This window comes from Plecotus auritus (assembly GCF_963455305.1).
Source record: "Plecotus auritus genome assembly, chromosome: 1".
Classification (NCBI taxonomy): Eukaryota; Metazoa; Chordata; class Mammalia; order Chiroptera; family Vespertilionidae; genus Plecotus; species Plecotus auritus.
In genome coordinates this window covers 89,398,293-89,418,390 of record NC_137770.1, presented here as the reverse complement: position 1 = coordinate 89,418,390, position 20,098 = coordinate 89,398,293, and the positions used below count along the sequence as shown (strand labels likewise).

Sequence of the window (20,098 nt, the reverse complement as noted above, 5' to 3'; positions counted from 1 at the left end):
TAAATCTTCCTCTACTAGGCATTTTCTCTCAAGTGGCTCTCTGCTGCCCTCTACTGGTATCCAGTCACCAGACCTGGCTAGCCTTCTGCATCCTTGGCTACAAATGAAATATGAGAGCATTATTAAGCACACTATATATTGTTTTTATAGCACAGAAAAATAGAAATCAGATTCACTTATATCCACCTAGACCTTATGTTCTTATTTACTTCCTATGAGTTGGCTGATGGGCCATGAAGGAGTGTATCTGACTTTCACTATTTTCAAGTATTAGTGCTAGAATATTTGGAATAAATACTTCTATTTAATTATCAAGTTGAAATACACTTCAGCTGATGTGATTGATACTGGGCCACAAATTTCTAAACTTGCTGTACTTACTCAGGCTTAAGGAATATTATATGTTTTATCATTAATGTTATAAAGATATAGTGAATTATATGAGCACTTTTTCATTTATTCAACAGATATGTATCAGGCAGATGTAATATGCCAGGGACTGTTCTTGGTGCTGAGAATACAGCATTGGATAAAGGAGAGAAAACAAACAAGGAAAACCCCTCTATCTTTATTGAGTTTCCTTCCTAGTTGAGGAAAATGAACATTAAATAAACTAATAAGCAAAATGCTCTTTAAGGGAACATGGCATTACCATATCTATTTTCTACCACAAATACACCATAATGATTACATGTTTTAAATTAAAAAAATATATATTTTAAAAATATATTTTATTGATTTTTTACAGAGAGGAAGGGAGAGGGATAGAGAGTTAGAAACATCGATGAGACAGAAACATTGACCAGCTGCCTCCTGCACACCCCCTATTGGGGGTGTGCCTGCAACCAAGGTACATGCCCTTGACTGGAATCGAACCTGGGATCCTTCAGTCCGCAGGCTGATGCTCTATCCACTGAGCCAAACCAGTTAGGGCTAAAATATATTTTTATTGATTTCAGAAAGGAAGGGAGATGGAGAGAGAGATATAAACATCAATGATGAGAGAGAATCATTGATCAGCTGCCTCCTGCATGCCCCCTACTGGGAATCGAGCCTGCAACCCAGGCATGTGCCCTGACTGGGAATTGAACCATGACCTCCTGGTTCATAGGTCAGTGCTCACCTACTGAGCCACGCTGGCCGGGTGATTCCATGTTTTGAAGAATGTTAGTATTAAGATTAAGAGGGGAAAAAAAAAAAAGATTAAGAGGGGTATAACCAGAGATTAGATGGGGTGATGTATGATACAAATATTTACTGTGATTTATTTATAAATTTATTGTGAATATAGTACGGGCCTATAAAAGTTATTGATGCGGGTGAATGTATGAATCCCTCAGCTATAAAGATGTTTTATCTATTTTTTAAATCCTCACCCGAGGATATATTTTTATTGATTTTAGAGAGAGGAAGGGAGAGAGAAACATGGATCTATTGCCTCCCACACACGCCCGAATGGGGATTGAACCCACAACTTGGGTATGTGCTCTGACCGGGAATCGAACCCTCAAACTTTTGGTGCATGGGATGACATTCCAACTGAACCACCGGCAATGGCAACAATGTTTCACCTGGTGATTGCTGCCTGGTCACCCCTGTAATTGCTGTCATGGCAGCCCCGCTCCTGCTGCCCTTGTTGATGGGCTTTGTTACTGTATTTCCTTTTCTCTTTATTTTTATGTTCTCTGTCTGTGTCTCTTTTTTTTCCACAGATGATCTCTAATAGATATCACTAGCCAAATGGAACAAATTTTTCCTTTCCTATGGGACAGAACTACTAATCATAACTAAGCAGGTATAATTGCCTGCTCTTCTCTAACAGGTCTGTTTGAAATGACTGTTTGTCCCAGCTGAAGCATAATTGGTTTGGAGAAAAACAAAACAAAAACAAAATAATGAAGTAGTATTGGCATTAATTACAGATACAATTTTTAAAACAATGCTCTATTGGTTGAAGAGTTCTTTCAAGTGTGATTATCAGGGACCCAGAGGCACAGCAAGCTGGCTGTCCTTCCTCAGGAATAATGCAATAGCCCTCACCCAAATTCTGAGCCATCTGCCAGAGATGTTTAAACTACTTGTCAGGAAAGCTGTCTGTAACTCTCCCAGTAGAGTATGGAGCTTAGATGGTTTTATACCCTTATTTTTGAGTGAGCTCCCTGTCTGTCTTCAGACTCCCAGCCGGAGTTGGCCTTGTCACATATGCAATGTCTTTGGCCAGATGTGTCAATAGTTTATTTACATATCATTCATGGCAAACTGAAAAAGATCATGTAACATGTTTATACAGCTGCATGGGTACTTTTCCTTTCACAGACTTTATGCAACAACACATCTGTATATGTCCTGCCTGTCTTTTGCACCAGAAACTAATTCTTATTTGTCAAGATAAGTGGTTTGAGAGAAGAGCTCTAAACTTCAAGGACTTTCTTTCTTTCTTTTTAAATATATTTTTACTAGAGGCCCAATGCACGAAGATTCGTGCAAGAATGGGCCTTCCTTCCCCTGGCTGCCAGCACCACCTTCGCTCTAGCCGGAGCTGCCTTTCCGCCTTCTCATGCTGCCCAGAGGCCCAGAGCAGCTGGGGTGGTGCGGAACGCCTGCATCCCCGGCCACTGGATGCCTGTATATGCAAATTAACCTTCCATCTTTGTTGGGTTAATTTGCATACTCACTCCTGATTGGCTGGTGGGCATCTGAAGGTATGGTCAATTTGCATCTTTCTCTTTTATTAGTGTAGATTGATTTCAGAGAGGAAGGGAAAGAGAGAGAGTTAGAAACATCAATGATAAGAGAGAATCATTGCTCAGCTGCCTCCTGCACACCCCTGACTGGGGACCAAGCCCACAACCCAGGCATGTACCCTTGACTGGAATCAAACCTGGGATGCTTCAGTCTGAAGGCCGACGCTCTATCGATTGAGCCAAACCAGGTAGGGCTTCAAGGATTTTCTTAAGTTTTAGAATTTGGCAGTTGGTGTTTATTTATTTTTTTGTCTTTGGAATTCTGCATTTCATTAAGGTTTTCACAAAATACAAAGCTACAACAACATAATTGTCTACGTCCACCACAAAACAGAATCAAATAAGTGGTTAGCACACAAACATAATGATCCTTCTCATTTTTAAAAATATAAATAACAATGTTCAAGGCTTTACAATTTTCTGCTGTGTGTGTTTTTCTTTAAGGCTTTATGCTGCAAACCCTTCATTAATGAGTCCTTGTACCTGTCGTCAGGATGCATGGCCCACATGTAAGGCAGGTCACTATGGGTACATTCCTGAGGGTGACACACACTGGTCTCTGTTGCCTAAGCCTGTTGGAAACTAAATAATCAAACACCCTCCAATCAGTTCTCACAGTTTCATTAATTTTCTTTCTGTTACAAAGTAATAATAGAAAGGGCTAAGTTCCCAGCAGCATTGAAGCTCTCAGATCAATCATGAAGGGTGAGAAGGAAAATACAGGCTTTTTCCTGGATAGACTCTTTTCCTTTTATCCAGAACCGCCCCCCCCCCCAAAAAAAAAAACACAAAACCATAGAGTTTAAACAGTGGTTTGTACTGAAACATTTTTCAGATTAAATAGTGTTGAAAGAAAGGGTGATCTTTTGGTTGGGTGTTTGAGAAGAGGTTAGAGTGGAGAGGTTATCGGTGGGAAAACACCACTGGAAGTACATCCCCCCACAGGAGTCATTTCACTCGTGAGGTCTGGGGGCAGTGCCAGGGTGCCCGCCTTGGGGATGAAATCTGAGGGGAGACTCTCCAGCAGACACTTGACCTGCTCCTGGCCCAGTTTGATCTTGTCGTCCAGCTTTCACTGCTCAGTGAGGAGTGTTGACTTCATTTTCACAAAATGCTGTTAATCCTGGAGTTGTTCCTCTGAAAGGTAATTGGCCAGGATGTCCAGCACCACGCCTCCCTTTAGTCCCGGTTCTCCTTGAGCTCCCGGGCATCCTTGTGCTGCCCTGCCAGGACCTTCCTCTTCTCGTTGAGAGAGCTCCTTTCTTCTTTACTGGCATGTTCACCACGACCACTGAGGACATTCTCCATGCGGGCCAGGCGCCCCAAGAGAGAGAGAGCAGCAGGCTGACCACCTTGTGCAAGTCCTTGATGAACATCTTGTACTTGTCAAACTCATTGGGCTTGCAGAGCTCTCTGATCAAAGCCTCCACCTCCTCTCCCAAGGCATTATTGAGCTCGGTGTCCATTAGCAGGCTCCCCTTGGCTTCCTGCAGAGTCTCAAGCTTGTGGGTGAGGCTTCCAATGAGCTCGGCCTTCTTTTCATTGACACCCACCTGCTCCTCTTCCTCATTCATCTCTTCTGGCATATGTTTGATTTTGTTCAGAAGCTCAGCCTTGGGAGCCGGCGCGCTGTAGTAGGCAGGGCAGTTGACCAACATGCCCACTGCTTCCTTATCTTCACTCCTCTCGCCTTCATGTCCTGGGCAGCTGAAAGCTCTCTGCATGGCCTTTCTCTTGACGCTGTTTTCCTGCAGCAAGTTACCATCGCGAGGAAACAAACCCTCCATCAGGTCCATGGTGGTCTTCAGCCTGGAGTCGGGGTCCAAAATGTCTGCCAGAGATTTGTCTTGGTGGACAATTTCCTTGGCCAGCACCTCCGTTCTGATGTTTTCTGACAACTTCTGAGGACCGGGACTGGCATTGTCTTCTAAACCCCAAGTCCCACTGAGTGGGTCGTGGACGAGGCCTTGGGTCAGAGTGGGAGGCTGCTTTCCTGGGCCTGGCTGCCAGCCGAGGGGCCCAGCATGCTGGGGCCGGGTGCCCACGGTGTGTGTGTGGTGGTGGGGGGCGGCGGGCTGGGCCTGTGGGCCTCGGAATCTCTGATGGAAGTTTTGGGTCTGGAAGCTGGTATCTGATGGCCAACCAACTGGGCTGCCCCAGGCACGGGTCTTTCCTTGGCAACTGTCCTGTCAGCAGATTTGCTGGAGCTACTCACAGGGTGCTCCATGCCATCCTCGCTGTCCAGCTGTGCCTCACACAGAGCTGGGGGAGGAGGGGGAGGAAAGTCATCCCAGCTATTCACCAGGATTTCCTGGCTCGATGGAGGGGGTGAGGGTGGGGGTAGAGGGAGAGATTCGAATGTGGGGTGGGAAGTGGCATTGGGGTGCAAGTCCTTCACAAACACTTCGTCATTGTAGTCCTCCCAAGGCAGTGGGGAGGCCTGCAGGACGGACTCCAATAATTGGAGGGAGATCCTCCCTGGAGTGCTTGGGACCCCAAGAGGAAGTGCTGTTTGAACTTGGGAGATTCTGCTGTTTTTTATAATGCTTCAGGCTTGCTAACTTGGGCGAGCAAGATTCCTTCGGGAGGCTGTTCTCTCTGATGGTGTGGGCCCACTTCACACGAGGTGGGGGAGGCTGCTTCCTCTTCCCCTCTTCTGCCCCATGCTCCGGGCTGTGGGGCTCATGGCTCTAGGATGGGTAGGCTGGGCCAGGCTGTGGCCGTTGCTTCTGCGAGTCACTGCTGGGGTGGAGGGCAGAAGAGGCTGCTGGCCTGTCTGAGCGTCCCTCCCCGTGGGCTGATCACCAGCAGCCTATGGACAGTAGCTGGAGGGGGCAGGGGAAGGCAGAGCGGAGCTGAGTGGGGTCAGTGGTCCTGCCCTGGTGTCTGTGAGATGCCCTTGCAGCCCTGTGGGTAGTGGCCTGGGGCAGCGCATCCTGCTGGCCTGCCTCTGATGGTCCAGCTGTCCGGGACAGTCACCGGGAATGGAGGCACCAACTACTTTGCAGCCTGAATCACGCATCCAGGGCTGGGCTGGTGTTTGAGCACTAGCATCTCTTCTTCGCCTCTTTCTGGACAACCTAGTGACCTGGGTCCAGGGCCAGCCAAGTAACAAGGATCCTTCACAAGACCAGAGCCACTGTTTCCCCCCAAAAGCACATCCCGGAGTTTCTTGTGGGTGGTGGGAGATGACCGTGACCTCACGTGGACAGGGATCGCCAGGAAATCCGAGCGCTCCAGCAGGTCCTCAGCAGACATGGATTTCCCGGCCCTTCCGGCCGCGGCCCCCATGAGGAGGGCTCCCCAGGGATCCTGTCTCTCTTCTGGTTGCCTTTTGGCCCACCGCCGTTAGCTCCACCCAGCGGCTCCCTCTGGGCTTGGTCCCTGTGTCCTCTTTCTCCCAGGAGGCCGCCACCAACGAAGGAGCTGCTGCGATCTCGGGCCCCACGTGGGGGTTCCCCACTGCTGCCCGCCGCCGCCATCAGGAGGGCGGCCTCCCTGCGGGGCTGCAGGCTGGGCTCCCGCAGGGAACAGACTGGCGGCCGAGGTGAGACCGAAGCTGGCAGTTGGTGTTTAGATCATGACAGTTTAACATTATTGATTTGAAGTGATCAAATTAAAGAGGTGAAGGGGTCAGTATGTTTAATTGGATTGAATACATTGTCCATTGTAGGGTGTGAATCAATATTTTATAGGCCACGAAGAAAGAAAAATAAAACATGCTGGGAATTTATTTGTGACACAACAGAAATTGAGGTGCATCCACACTTCAGAGATGTTAAATGTGCATATCACACTCCCATGAAATGTAGTATTTACTTTTCTGCTTTAAGATGGATTCAGGTAAAATAGTAACACAGCTTCTTGGGAAAACACACCTAGTTATAAATGTATCTTGACTACCACCACAAAATATCTTAATAATACAACAATTACATATTTTATTTTATTTTAATTGATTTTTTAACATTTTATTTATTGTTTTAAAGTATTACAAATAGTAGTATATATGTCTCCCTTTTTTCCCCTACTGACCTTCCCCGGGGCTTCCCTACCCCCGCCCCCCCCACATGTCCTCACCACCCCCCTCTGCCCCAGTGTATTGCATCCATTGGTTATGCTTATAGGCATGCATACAAGTCCTTTGGTTGATCTCTTACCGCCCCCTCCAACCCTCTCCAGCCTTCCCGGTATAATTTGACAGTCTGTTTGGTGCTTCTCTGCCTTTGTATCTATTTTTGTTCATCATTTTATAATGTTCTTTATTACCCATAAATGAGTGAGATCATGTGGTATTTTTCTTTCACTGACTGTCATATTTCACTTAGCATAATGCTCTCCAGTTCCACCCATGCTGTTGCAAATGGTAAGAATTTCTTCTTTTTTACAGCAGCATAGTATTCCATTGTGTAGATACAGAACAGTTTTCTAATCCACTCATCTGCTGATGGGCACTTAGGCTGTTTCCAAATCTTAGCTATTGTAAATTGTGCTGCTATGAACATAGGGATGCATATATCCTTTTGATTGGTGTTTCTTTTTTTGGGGGATATATTCCTAGAAGTGGTATTTCTGGGTCAAATGGCAGTTCCGTTTTTAATTTTTTGAGGAAATGCCCTCAAAAAATTTCCACAGTGGCTGCACCAGTCTGCATTCCCACCAGCGGTGAAGGAGGGTTCCTTTTTCTCCACATTTTCTCTAGTACTTGTCGTTTGTTGATGATAGCCATTCTGACAGCTGTGAGATGGTACCTCATTGTTGTTTTGATTTGCATCTCTCTGATGATTAGTGACTTTGAGCATGTTTTCATATGTCTCTTGGCCTTCTGTATGTCCTCTTTTGAAAAGTGTCTATTTAGGTCCTTTGCCCATTTTTTGAATGGATTGCTTATCTTCCTTTTGTTAAGTTGTATGAATTCACTGTAAATGTTGGAGATTAAACCCTTATTGGAGATAGCACTGGCAAACATGTTCTCCCATGCAGTGGGCTTTCTTGTTTTGTTGATGGTTTCTTTTGCTGTGCAGAAGCTTTTTATTTTGATGTAGTCCCATTTGTTTATTTTCTCTTTAATTTCCATTGCCCTAAGAGCTGTATCGGTAAAGATATTGCTACGACAAATGTCTGCTATTTTGCTGTCTATAACTTCTAAGATTTTTATGATTTCCCATCTTATGTTTAAGTCCTTTATCCATTTTGAGTTTATTTTTGTGTATGGTGTAAGTTGGTGGTCTAGTTTCATTTTTTTTTTTGCATGTATCTGTCCAATTTTCCCAACACCATTTATTGAAGAGACTGTCTTGACTCGATTGTATGCTCTTGCCTCCTTTGTCAAATATCAATTGAGCATAATGACTTGGGTTGATTTCTGGGTTCTCTGTTCTGTTCCATTGGTCTATGTGTCTGTTCTTGTTCCAGTACCAGGCAGTTTTGAGAACAATGGCTTTGTAGTATAGCTTGATATCTGGTATTGTGATCCCTCCAACACTGTTCTTCTTTCTCAAGATTGCTGCAGCTATTCAGGGTGTCTTTTCATTCCAGATGAATTTTTGGAGAATTTGTTCTAGGTCTTTGAAGTATGCCGTTGGTATTTTAATGGGGATTGCATTGAATTTATAGATTGCTTTGGGTAGTATGGACATTTAAATGATGTTGATTCTACCAATCCATGAACATGGCATATTCTTCCATTTGTTTATGTCTTCCTCTATCTCTTTTTTTAGTGTCCTGAAATTTTCTGAGTACAGGTCCTTTGTCTCCTTGGTTAAGTTTATTCCTAGGTATCTTAATTTTTCTGTTGCTTTTTAAATTTCTTTTTCTGTGAGTTCATTATTGGTGTATAGAAAAGCCATAGACTTCTGGGTGTTAATTTTGTATCCTGCTACATTGCCAAATTCATTTATTAAGTCTAGTAGTTTTTTGATGTAGTCTTTGAGGTTTTCTATATACATTATCATGTCATCTGTGAATAACGACAGTTTTATTTCTTCTTTTCCAATTTGGATGCCTTTTATTTCTTCTTGTCTGATCGCAATGGCTAGTACTTCCAGTACTATGTCGAACAGGAGTGGTGAGAGTGAGCATCCCTGTCTTGTTCTGTTCTTAGGGGAAATGGTTTTAGTTTTTGCCCATTGAGTATGATGTTAGCTGTGGGTTTATCATATATGGATTTTATTATGTTGAGGTATGATCCTTCTATTCCCACCTTGCTGAGAGTTTTTATCAAGAAAGGGTGTTGGATTTTGTCAAATGCTTTTTCTGCATCAATGGATATGGTTTTTATCTCTCAGTTTGTTTATGTGGTGTATCACATTTATTGATTTGCAGATATTGTACCATCCGTGCATCCCCAGAATAAATCCCACTTGGTCATGGTGTATGATCTTTCTAATGTAATGCTGGATTCGATTTGCTAGAATTTTGTTGAGGATTTTGGCATCTATGTTCATGAGGGATATTGGCCTGTAATTCTCTTTCTTTGTTGTCTTTATCTGGTTTTGGGATTAAGATAGTGCTGGCTTTGTAGAAAGAGCTTGGAAGTGATCCTACCTCTTGAATTTTTTGGAATAGTCTGAGGAAGATAGGTTTTATTTCTTCTTTGAATGTTTGATAAAACTTCCCTGTGAAGCCGTCTGGTCCAGGGCTTTTGTTTGTTGGAAATTTTTGGATTATTGCTTTAATTTCCTCCATAGTTATTGGCCTATTCAGATTTTTTTATTCCTCCTGGTTGAATTTTGGAAGGTCGGATTTTTCTAGGAATATGTCCATTTCTTCTAGGTTGACCAGTTTGTTGGAGTAGAGTTGCTCATAGTATTTTTTTTACGATTCTTCATATTTCTCTGGGGTCTGTTGTTATTTCACCTCTTTCATTTCTGATTTTGTTTATTTTGGTCCTCTCTCTTTGCTTCTTGGTGAGCCTGGCTAGAGGCTCATCAATATTTTTTATCCTTTCAAAGAACCAGCTCTTGGTTTCATTGATCTTTTGTATTGTTGTTTTGGTCTCTATGTCATTTATTTCTGCTCTGATCTTTATTATTTCCTTCCTTCTGCTCACACTGGGCTTTTCTTGTTGCTCTCTTTCTAATTCTTCAAGTTGCAGAGTTTCCTTGTTTTTTGAGGTAGACCTGTAATGCTATGAACTTCCCTCTCATGATTGCTTTCACTGTGTCCCAAAGATTTTGGATTGTTGTGTTTTTATTGTCATTTGTTTCCAGGATGTTTTTTATTTCTTCTTTGATCTCTTTGGTAACCCACTCATTATTTAATAGTATGCTTTTTAGCCTCCAAGTGTTTTAATTTTTGTGATTGTTTTTATTGTAGTTGATTTCTAATTTTATACCATTGTAATCTGAGAAGATGCTTGATATTATTTCAATCCTCTTGAATTTGGAGAGACTTTACCTGTGTCCCAATATGTGGTCTATCTTTGAAAATGTCCCATGTTCACTTGAGAAGATGTATATTCTGTAGTTTTGGGGTGGAATGTTCTAACGATGTCGATTAAGTCCATCTGATCTAGTGAGTTGTTCAGGATTGATGTTTCTTTGCTAATTTTTTGTCTAGAGGATTTATCCAGTGATGTTAATAAGGCATTAAAGTCTCCTACTATGATTGTGTTGCTGTCAATCTCTCCCCTGATAGGTTCCAGAAGTTTTTTTTATGTATTTGGCTGCTCCTGCATTGGGTGCATAAATGTTTACCAGCATTATATCATCTTGTGTTGATCCCTTTAGAATTATGAAGTGGCCTTTCTTGTCTCTTGTTATGGTATTCACTTTGAGGTCTATTTTGTCAGATATAAGTATTGCTACCCCAGCTTTTTTTTTTCCATTTCTATTTGCCTGGTAGATTTTTTTTCATCCCTTCACTTTCAGTCTGTGCAAGTCCCTTGTTCTGAGGTGGGTCTCCTATAGACAGCATATATATGGGTCATGTTTTCTTATCCATTCAGTCACTCAATTTCCTTTTATTGGAGCACTTAATCCATTTACATTTAATGTTATTATTGATAGGTACTTGTTTGTAGCCATTTCTGTACTTTATGCCTGTGTTTCTTCCTCCCTTTCTATTTCTTCTTTTTACAGCATTCTCTTTAGCATTTCTTGCATTGCTGGCTTGGTAGTGATAAACTCCCTTAGGTATTTTTTTTTGTCTGTGAAACTCCTGATTTCCCCTTCAACTTTGATTGATAATCTCACTGGATAGAGTATTCTTGGACTCAGTCCTTTGCTTTGCATCCTTTGTACTTCCCTTCCATTCCCTCATAGCTTAATGTGTTTCTGTTGAGAAATCATTTGATAATCTGATGGGGGATCCTTTGTAGGTAACTCTGTCTCTCTCTTTCAGCCTTTAAGATTCTCTCTTTATCGTTAACATTTGCCATTATAATTATGACATGTCTTGGTGTGGGTCTTTTGGGATTCATCTTGCTTGGGACTCTCTGTATTTGTGTAACTTTTTTCTTCCCCATATCAGGGAAGTTTTCTGTCATTATTTCTTCATTAGAAATAGATTTTCTAATCCTTGCTGCTCTTCTTGTCCTTCTGGCAGCCCTATTATACGTATGTTGCTTCGTTTCATGTTGTCCCAAAGCTCCCTTAGGCTTTCCTCCTGCTTTTTAATTTTTTTCTCCAGTTGCTGTTCAGATTGGGCTTCTTTCTCTACCTTATCTTCCAACTCACTAATTCGGTCCTCTGCTTCTTCTAGTCTTCTGTTGAAACTTTCCATGATGTTTTTAATTGTGGCTATATCACTTTTGATTTCTTCCTGATTTTTGCATAGGTTGTTGATTTTTTCGTCCATCTGGTGTATGAACCGTATGACCATTACTCTGAATTCTTTTTCTGTCATGTTGCATGCCTTCATTTCACTTATTTCATTTATTGGCAATTCCTTTTTCTTTCCTCTGGGGATTGCTTCGTTGTCTCCCTATTCTAACTATCACCAGAAGGTTCAAATACCGAGTTGCAGGGGCCTGAGCCATGTGCAGTGGGAGCTTTGCACCAACTGAGTGTCACTGAAGAGCTCTGACACCAAGATGTGTAGCTGCTATGGGTTGGTGGGAGCCAGGCTCGTCCAAGATCAGAGTCACCAGTGCTCAGTGCAGCCTCATGCGCACACCTAAAATCAGGGACCCTGCCTGTACCATGCTGAAAAAGAGACCCTGCTGGCATGTGCTGAAAATCAGAGTACCCTAGTGCATGCCAGGAGTCAGAGTCCCCCTATGCCCACATCGAGAATCGAGTATCAGAGTCTCTGTTGCTTGATGCAGCCTTGCTCAGAGAATCAGGGCCCCTGTGTGCATGAGCTGAGAATTGGAATCACTGGATCTTAGTGTGCATGCACTGGGAGTCAGGGATCCCAGGCATGTGTGATGAGAAACAGAGTCAAGTCACTGGTGCTCAGTGCTGCCTCACACACAGAGAATCAGGGTCCCTGGTTTGTTTGGGGGACTGGATTGCACAGCCTCCCTGTGTCAGCAGGAGGTCCACTCCTGCGCTGCAGAAAACAGACTTCCATGTGCACTTGCCCAGAATCAAAGTCAGGTGGCACTGCCGCACTCTGTGGGCATGAGGTCTGGTTGCGTTGAGTGTGTGCTGTGGGAAACAGCCTCCCAGTGTCCATGTGCCCAGGCTCAAATTTAGGCAGCAGAGCCACCCTGTGTGGGCCTGAGGCCTGGTCACACAAGTGTGCTCTGCTGGAAACAGATTCCCTGCGTCCGCATGCCCAGGCTCAAATTTAGGCAGCGGAGCTGCCCTGTGTGGACAGGAGGCCTGCTTGCATGGGGTGGGTTCAGCAGTTCCTATGGTGCTGCAATGAGCCTGCAGGCAGGGGGATGGGCTCTGTAACTCACAGAAATCTGTGGCCAGGATGTCTGGAGTCTTGGTGTCTGTGGGTCTGCAGCTGTGGTCGAAAGTCTTTGTCCCTAGTGGCTGTAGGGTCCTGGTTTGCATCTGGGATCAGATTGGGTGGTGGTGAGGCTAGGATCCTAGTCTCAAGCAGTTCTGTTTTTAAAGATGGCATGGTCTCTGTGCCCATGCTCACTGCTCCCAGAGTGTGTCTGTGGTGGCTATGGGGTTTCACCATCTAAGACTGTCCAGTTTGGCAGCCCCTTGGAAGACCTGCAGGATCTAACTATCCCTAGTTCACATACACACACACCACACATGTCCACAAACTCCTCTATTGCTCCCTCATCTCTCACACACTCTCCGTCCCTACCTTCTTGCCGGTTGCCATTTTTCCAGTCTTCCAATTACATATTTTAATGTGCTCTCAGAGTTTTTAAGAATAATTGCTGGAAAATATTTAATTCTTAATAGGAATACTGAGAAATCTAAGGGTTTTTAAGTAATATGTTTGTATTAAAAGAAAAAATGGTCCATATTTTGGAAAAAACTCCATAATATGAAACTGACTCTGGGTTGTTGGATAGGAAGCTTAAACCTTTGGAGCAGGGATGGGGAACCATTTTTCTCCTATGGGCCATTTAGATATTTATAACATCATTCAGGGGCCATACAAAATTATCAACTTAAAAATTAGCCTGCTAAATTTGTCAAACATTTAATTAACTCACACCTAATGCCTTGGCAGGGCCGGACTAAATGATTTTGTGGGCCTTATGTGACCCATGGACCAGACGTTCCCTACCCCTGCTTTGGAGGTTTTTACTGAGTGGAACTTTCTAGTCTTGCTTTTATGGTGTAGTATTATGGTGTGGTCTTCTATTAGGCAGGCAGCCACTGTCTTACCACAACATGTGGGGCAGGGCAGCAGGTAAGAGTCAGAAGTGTATATTTTATTAATAAATTATAAAATATCTTAAATTTTTACTTACTTCTGATTCAGGCTAAGTGCAGATTTGCTGTAAAAATTTTTCCAGTATATTATAAAGAAGAAAATAAATTACCTATTGAACAAAAACCCAGAGGTAACATTTTGCATAATTTAAAAAAAATCAGGCCTTTTTCTATGCATGAATATACAAATATTATTAGTATATTTAAAATAATTTGGATCATTTTGTGATTATGTGTACACCTTTTCTCATTCAGTATTTTACCATGAGCATTTCTCCATAACTATTTTGTTTTTTGAAAATTACTATTACAAGTATATATATATATATATATATATATATATATATATATATATATAATTTATGAATTAACAATGAAAAATATTGTCCATTAACCATTGCTTCACATTTACATTGTTTCTAATTTTTTATCATTAAAATGACTTGATATGTGCATCTTTGCACATAGATATACACTGAGTGGCCAGATTATTAGGATCTCTGAATGCATAATAATCTGGCCACTCAGTGTATATCCTATATAATAAAAGGCTAATATGCAAATTGTCCCTTCCACCAGAAGTTCGACCAGCAGGCAGGCCGGCCAACCACCCATGTTCCCTCCCCCTGGCCAGGGTGGCCGGACCCCACCCATGCACGAATTCATGCACTGGGCTCTAATATATATATATATATATATATATATATATATATATATATATATACACACACACACACACACACACACACTGAGTGGCCAGTTTATTATGTGTTCAGAGATCATAATAATCTGGCCACTCAGTGTATTTCTCCACCTCTAATTACTTATTTTTAATAGATTATTTTTAGGGAAGGATTATTTGGGTCCTCTCATATGATTTTTTAAGTTGCCACATATTGTTGAATTCTATTTCATTAAGATTACACTAATATATGTTTACACTGGAAAGCTATAAAGTACTTGTCTTATTGAACCCTTACTAAACATTAATTTTTTTTTACCAGTGTAAGAGAAAAATAATATCTAAAACTTGCTTCAATGTATATTTCTTTATCTACCTAACATATTGAATATATTTTTCAAGTGTTAGTCACATTTTAAATTTCTTTTTCTGTAATCCATTTGTTGTGTGTTTTGTCCATTTTTTAATTAAATATTATGCCTTTCTTATTAATTTCTAAGGGCACTCTATGTAATAACATTAACCATTTATCATCTGTTCAAATGTCATTGACAGTTTTTTATTGGTCTTTTCAATTTATTTATAATCTTTGGTTATGGAGACGTACAAATGTTATATATGTTCAGATGTTCAAAACATAATGAGGTCAAAACCTCAAACTTTAAGAAATGGTGGCTATAAAACTCAAGCTCTAGAGTTACATTGCCTGACTTTGAATCTGAGTCCATTACTTTCTGACTGTGTAACCACCTTGTGTAAATTGTTAAAACTCGTGTGCTTTAGTTTTACTAAGTTTAAAATGGGGACAATAATATTTTTATAAGGATAAAATGATTTAAACTTGCAAGGAAGATACTTAGAAGAGTAATAGCAAATAGTAAGCCCCCAAAATCATGATGAGCCTGCAACCAGTGCTTGTGCCCCGACCAGGAATCAAACCATGATCTCCTAGTTCATAAGGTGACACTCAACCACTGAGCCATGCTAGCTGGGCAAGAAAAAAAAGAAAAACTTTAAATACCTAGAGATAAATGAAATACTAACATGATGTATTAACTAAACTTTAAATTTAGCTAAGGTTTTGTATACATAGTCTTATAAGTTAAATCAATGATTAATTTGGATTTTTGTTTTTTAAAATCATGTATCTAATAATTTTATTCATTCAACAAATATTTATAGGACTACTACTATGTGCTAGGAGCTGTAGTTGAACAAAGCAGATGAAAATCTTTGCTCTTGTGGAACTTATATTCCATTTGGTGAAAAACAATAAACAAAATAAATTAGTGACATGAAAAATATCATGGAGGAGAATTAAGGGGACAAGGAGTGCAAAGTAGAGTAGTTACAATTTCCAATAGGTTAGCCAGTAGAGACTACTGATTTTATGTTTTATACTGCTGTCAAAATATTACTACAAATTTAGAGGCTTAAAATAACACAAGTTTTTTTTTTTTTTTTTAGAATCAGTACCTTTTATTTTATTTTTTATTTTTTTAAAATAAATCTTTATTCAGATTATTACAATTATTTCTCCTTTTTCCCCCCATAGCTCCCCTCCACCCATTTCCCACCCCACCTTCTGCCCTTACCTCCCCCCCACTGTCCTCATCCATAGGTGTATGATTTTTGTCCAGTCTCTTCATGAACCCCCCATACCCCTTTCCCCTGAGAATTATCAGTCCACTCCCTTTCTATGCCCCTGATTCTATTATATTCACCAGATTATTCTGTCCCTCAGGTTTTTAATTCACTTGATTTTTAGGTTCACTTGTTGATAGATATGTATTTGTTGTTCATAATTTTTATCTTTACTTTTTTCTTCTTCCTCTTCTTTAAGAATACCTTTCAGCATTTCATATAATACTGGTTTGGTGGTGATGAACTCCTTTAGCTTTTTCTTGTCTGTGAAACTCTTTATCTGCCCTTCAATTCTGAATGATAGCTTTGCTGGGTAGAGTAATCTTGGTTGTAGGTTCTTGCTATTCATCACTTTGAAAATTTCTTGCCACTCCCGTCTGGCCTGCATAGTTTCTGTTGAAAAGTCAGCTGACAGTCGTATGGGTGCTCCCTTGTAGGTAACTAACTGTTTTTCTCTTGCTGCTTTTAATATTCTCTCTTTGTCTTTTGCTCTTGGCATTTTAATTATGATGTGTCTTGGTGTGGTCCTCTTTGGATTCCTTTTGTTTGGGGTTCTGTGGGCTTCCTGGACTTGTAAGTCTATTTCTTTCACCAGGTGGGGGAAGTTTTCTGTCATTATTTCTTCAAATAGGTTTTCAGTATCTTGCTCTCTCTCTTCTTCTGACACCCCCATAATTCTGATGTTGGTATGCTTGAAGTTGTCCCAGAGTCTTCTTACATTATCCTCAACTTTTTGGATTTTTTTTTTTTTTTGCTTTTTGCTTTTTCGGTTGAGTGTTTTTTGCTTCTTTGTAATTCAATTCTTTGACTTGATTTTTGTGTTCCTCTTGTCTGTTTTTGGGTCTCTGTATAATATTATTTATTTCAGTCAGTGTATGTTTAATTTCTAGTTGGTCCTTTTTCATATCTTCGAGGGTCTCGTTATATTTATCGGCCTTTTCTAGGATATTCTTGAAAAGCCTTATAACCGTGGTTTTGAATTCTATATCCTGTCGTTTGTTTTCCTCCATTTCTTTCGTTTGTGATCTGATTCTTTGACGCCGCATTTTGACTGCTTCCCTGAGTTGGTAAGGTAGATTTGTGTGCTAGGTTTCCAATATGGCCCAGTGGGTCTGCCTCCCCAGTTAACCTGAGGTGGACACTCTTGGTGCACCCCTTTGTGGACTGTGTGTACAGCCTTGTTGTAATTAAGTCTTTATTGTTGTTGGTATCACTGGGAAGAATTGACCTCCAGGCCAGTTGGCTGTAAGGATCAGCTGTGTCTATGCTGGGAGAAGTTCGGTGCTGGAGACAGCCTTATAGGATTAGACTTGCCAAATTGCAATAGCCTCTGTGCTCAGCTTGGATGGGGTGGAGTCTCAGTCTTGGCTTCCTGTCAGCCTTGCCCTTGCGTGCACGTGCGTGCCTTCAGACCTCTGCCTTCCCGGCTCCCGAGTCTCCGCCCGAGAGTCCAGACTCCCCCCACAAGAGCGTGGGTCCCCAGGGGCTCGCCTGGAACTGGGGTTCACTGCAGTCAGAACTGGGGCTCAGTGCAGTCAGGAGCCTCTGACTCCCTTCCACTAGGGAAAGCCTGTGGCAACCTCCGCAGCCTTTGTGCGCACTGGCGCGCGCGTGCTTTCAGTCCTCCGCCTTCCCCGGCTCCCTAGTCTCTGCCCAAGAGTCCAGACTCCCCCCGTAAGAGCATGGGTCCCCAGGAGCTCGCCCGGAACTGGGGTTCAGTGCAGTCAGAACTGGGGTTCAGTGCGGTCGGGGGCTTCCTTCCCCCTTCCGCCAGAGAAAGTCATCCAGGCTCTCAGCCGCCCTTCCTCTCTGCGCGCACAAAGACCCTTTGCCGTACCTCCAATTCTCTGTGAGCTTTTATCTTTCCTTCTAGTTGTAGAATTTTCACTCAGCCAGCTTTCCTGTGGTTCTGGATGGTGTCCGTTCTGTCTTTTAGTTGTAGTTTTGAAATTGTTGTGCGAGGCAGCAGTTTAGGTGTTTACCTATGCCGCCATCTTGGTTTCTCCAGAATCAGTACCGCCATCCAGGGTCCAGGGTTCTGATTCTCTGTGTATTCTAGCTTTGCAGTGGATGGCAGGAAAATAACACAAGTTTATTATTTTACTTTTCCTGTGGGTCATGTCAAGAGTCCAGGCACAGGCTACCTGGGATCTCTGTTCACAACTTCACAAGGCTGCAATAAAGGTGTTCTGGTCCTCATGGTTCTCATCTGGAGCTTAGGATCATCTTCTAAGGTCATTCAAGTTGTTGCTGGAATTCAGTTCCTTGTGGTTGTCAGAGTGAGGTCCCTGTTTCTTGCTAGCTTATGGCTGAGGTCACTGTCAGCTCCTAGAGGTCACCTGCATTTCATTGGCATGTGCCCCCACCTCCCTATAGGCATTTGTGTCTTTGAGGCAAACTAGAGTATTTCTCTGGCACTTCACCTTATTTAAAAAGCTTCTCTGTTTAGGACAACCTCCACACCCCATCCCTCCAATCATAATCTGAATAATCATCCTTTTGATTAACTGACAGTCAACTACTTAGTAATTAAACACAAGTGATATTTAAGTATATTCATAAGTCCACCCACATTCAAGGGAGTGTGTACACCATGGGTCAGAAATCTTGGGGTCTTTTTAGAATTTTGCCAATAACAAAGAAAGTAGTGTTTGAACCGACATCAAGGAATTAAGAGAAGGAGCCATGTTGGTATCTTGGGGAAGAGAATTCCAGGCAAAGGAACAGCCCTTGCAAGATTATGAAATTAAAGTATTTGGCATGTTTAAACAACAGCAAGAATTGGGAGGGGATTGTATAGCTAAACAGAAACATTAAGGATATTAGAAGACAAAATCAGAGATATAATGGAAAGCAGGGCGTTATGAAGGCTTGTAGGTTATTGTAAAGAGTTTGACTTAAATATGAGTGAGATTGGTGCATGGATGGGGCCATTGTTGATGATTTTGAGTGGATGAATAATATAATCTAACACTGTTATCCTACTGATAATAAACTATTGAAGATCAGAGTGGAAGGCCAATAGACTATTTAGAAGGCTATTGCAAAAATTCAGGTGAAAGATTATGGGGATCTTGGATTAGATCATTAACAGTGGAGGTGGTGAGAACAGGTTGTGTTTTATAGGTATTTAGAAGGTAGAGCCTATAGGTTTGCCTGATGGGCTAAACATAAGATTTTATGCGAAAAGAAAGAAAGGAGTCAACACTGATTAGAAAACCTTTGGTCTGAACAATGGGAAATCAGACTTTCAGTTTACTGAGAAGTGAGAGACTTCAGGTGGACCAGGTTTAAACAAAACATCAGAACACTGGTTTTTATTAGGTTAAGTTTAAGATATCTAGCTGAAATCCAAGTGGAAATGTTAAGTGGACAATTGGATATGTGAGTCTGGATTTCAGAAGATAAATCTGGGTTAAAGTTATAAATTTGTGAGTTATCAGTCTAAATAAAAGATATTTAAAGCTAATAAGGCTAGAAGAGGTAACAAAGAGTAAGTATGTAGAGAAGAGGACCAAGGACTAAGTCCAGTGGATTCCCATGTTAAGAAGATGGGGATTCTTTTTTTCTCTACAACCTCTCCAATACTTGTTATTGCCTATCTTATTGATAATAGCCATTCTAACAGGTGTGAGGTGGCATTTCATTGTAGTTTTGAATTGCATTTCCCTAATAGCTAGTGAAGTTGAACATCTTAATTCACTGCTGGTGGAAATGTAGACTGGTACAGCTACTACGGAACACAGTATGCTGATTCCTCAAAAAATTAAAAACAGAGTTACCATATGACCCAGCAACCCCTTTTCTCGGTATCTACCCCCAAAATTCAACAACATTTATTTGGAAAAAATATATGCACCCCTATGTTCATTGCAGCATTATTCATGATGGCCAAGACATGGAGATAACCAAAATGTCCTTCGATAGAGGTCTAGATAAAGAAGATGTGGTGCTTATATACTGTGGAATACTACTTAGCCATAAGAAATGATGAAGTACTGCCATTTGCAACACCATGGATGGACGTTGAGAATATTATGCTAAGTGAAATAAGTCAGTCAGAAAAAGCTAAGAACCATATGATTTCATTCATATGTTGGATATAAAACTGAAACTCATAGACACAGACAAAGTATGGTGGTTACCAGAAGGAAGGGAGATGGGGGGTTAATTAAGTTTAAGGGGGCCAAATACAAGGTGTTGGAAGATGATTTGGCTTTGGGAATTGG

General features: G+C 41.6%; 1 pseudogene across 1 annotated transcript in view; it reads right to left on the bottom strand.

The window, feature by feature from the left end:
- Nucleotides 1-3,633: 3,633 nt before the first annotated feature.
- The window catches only part of LOC308239244 (protein Shroom3-like), a 44,590-nt pseudogene continuing 28,125 nt past the window's right edge, over nt 3,634-20,098 (bottom strand). Inside the window, exon 2 of the transcript in view lies at nt 3,634-6,303. The product of the transcript in view is annotated as a protein Shroom3-like (transcript). The remainder of the gene's footprint in view (nt 6,304-20,098) is intronic.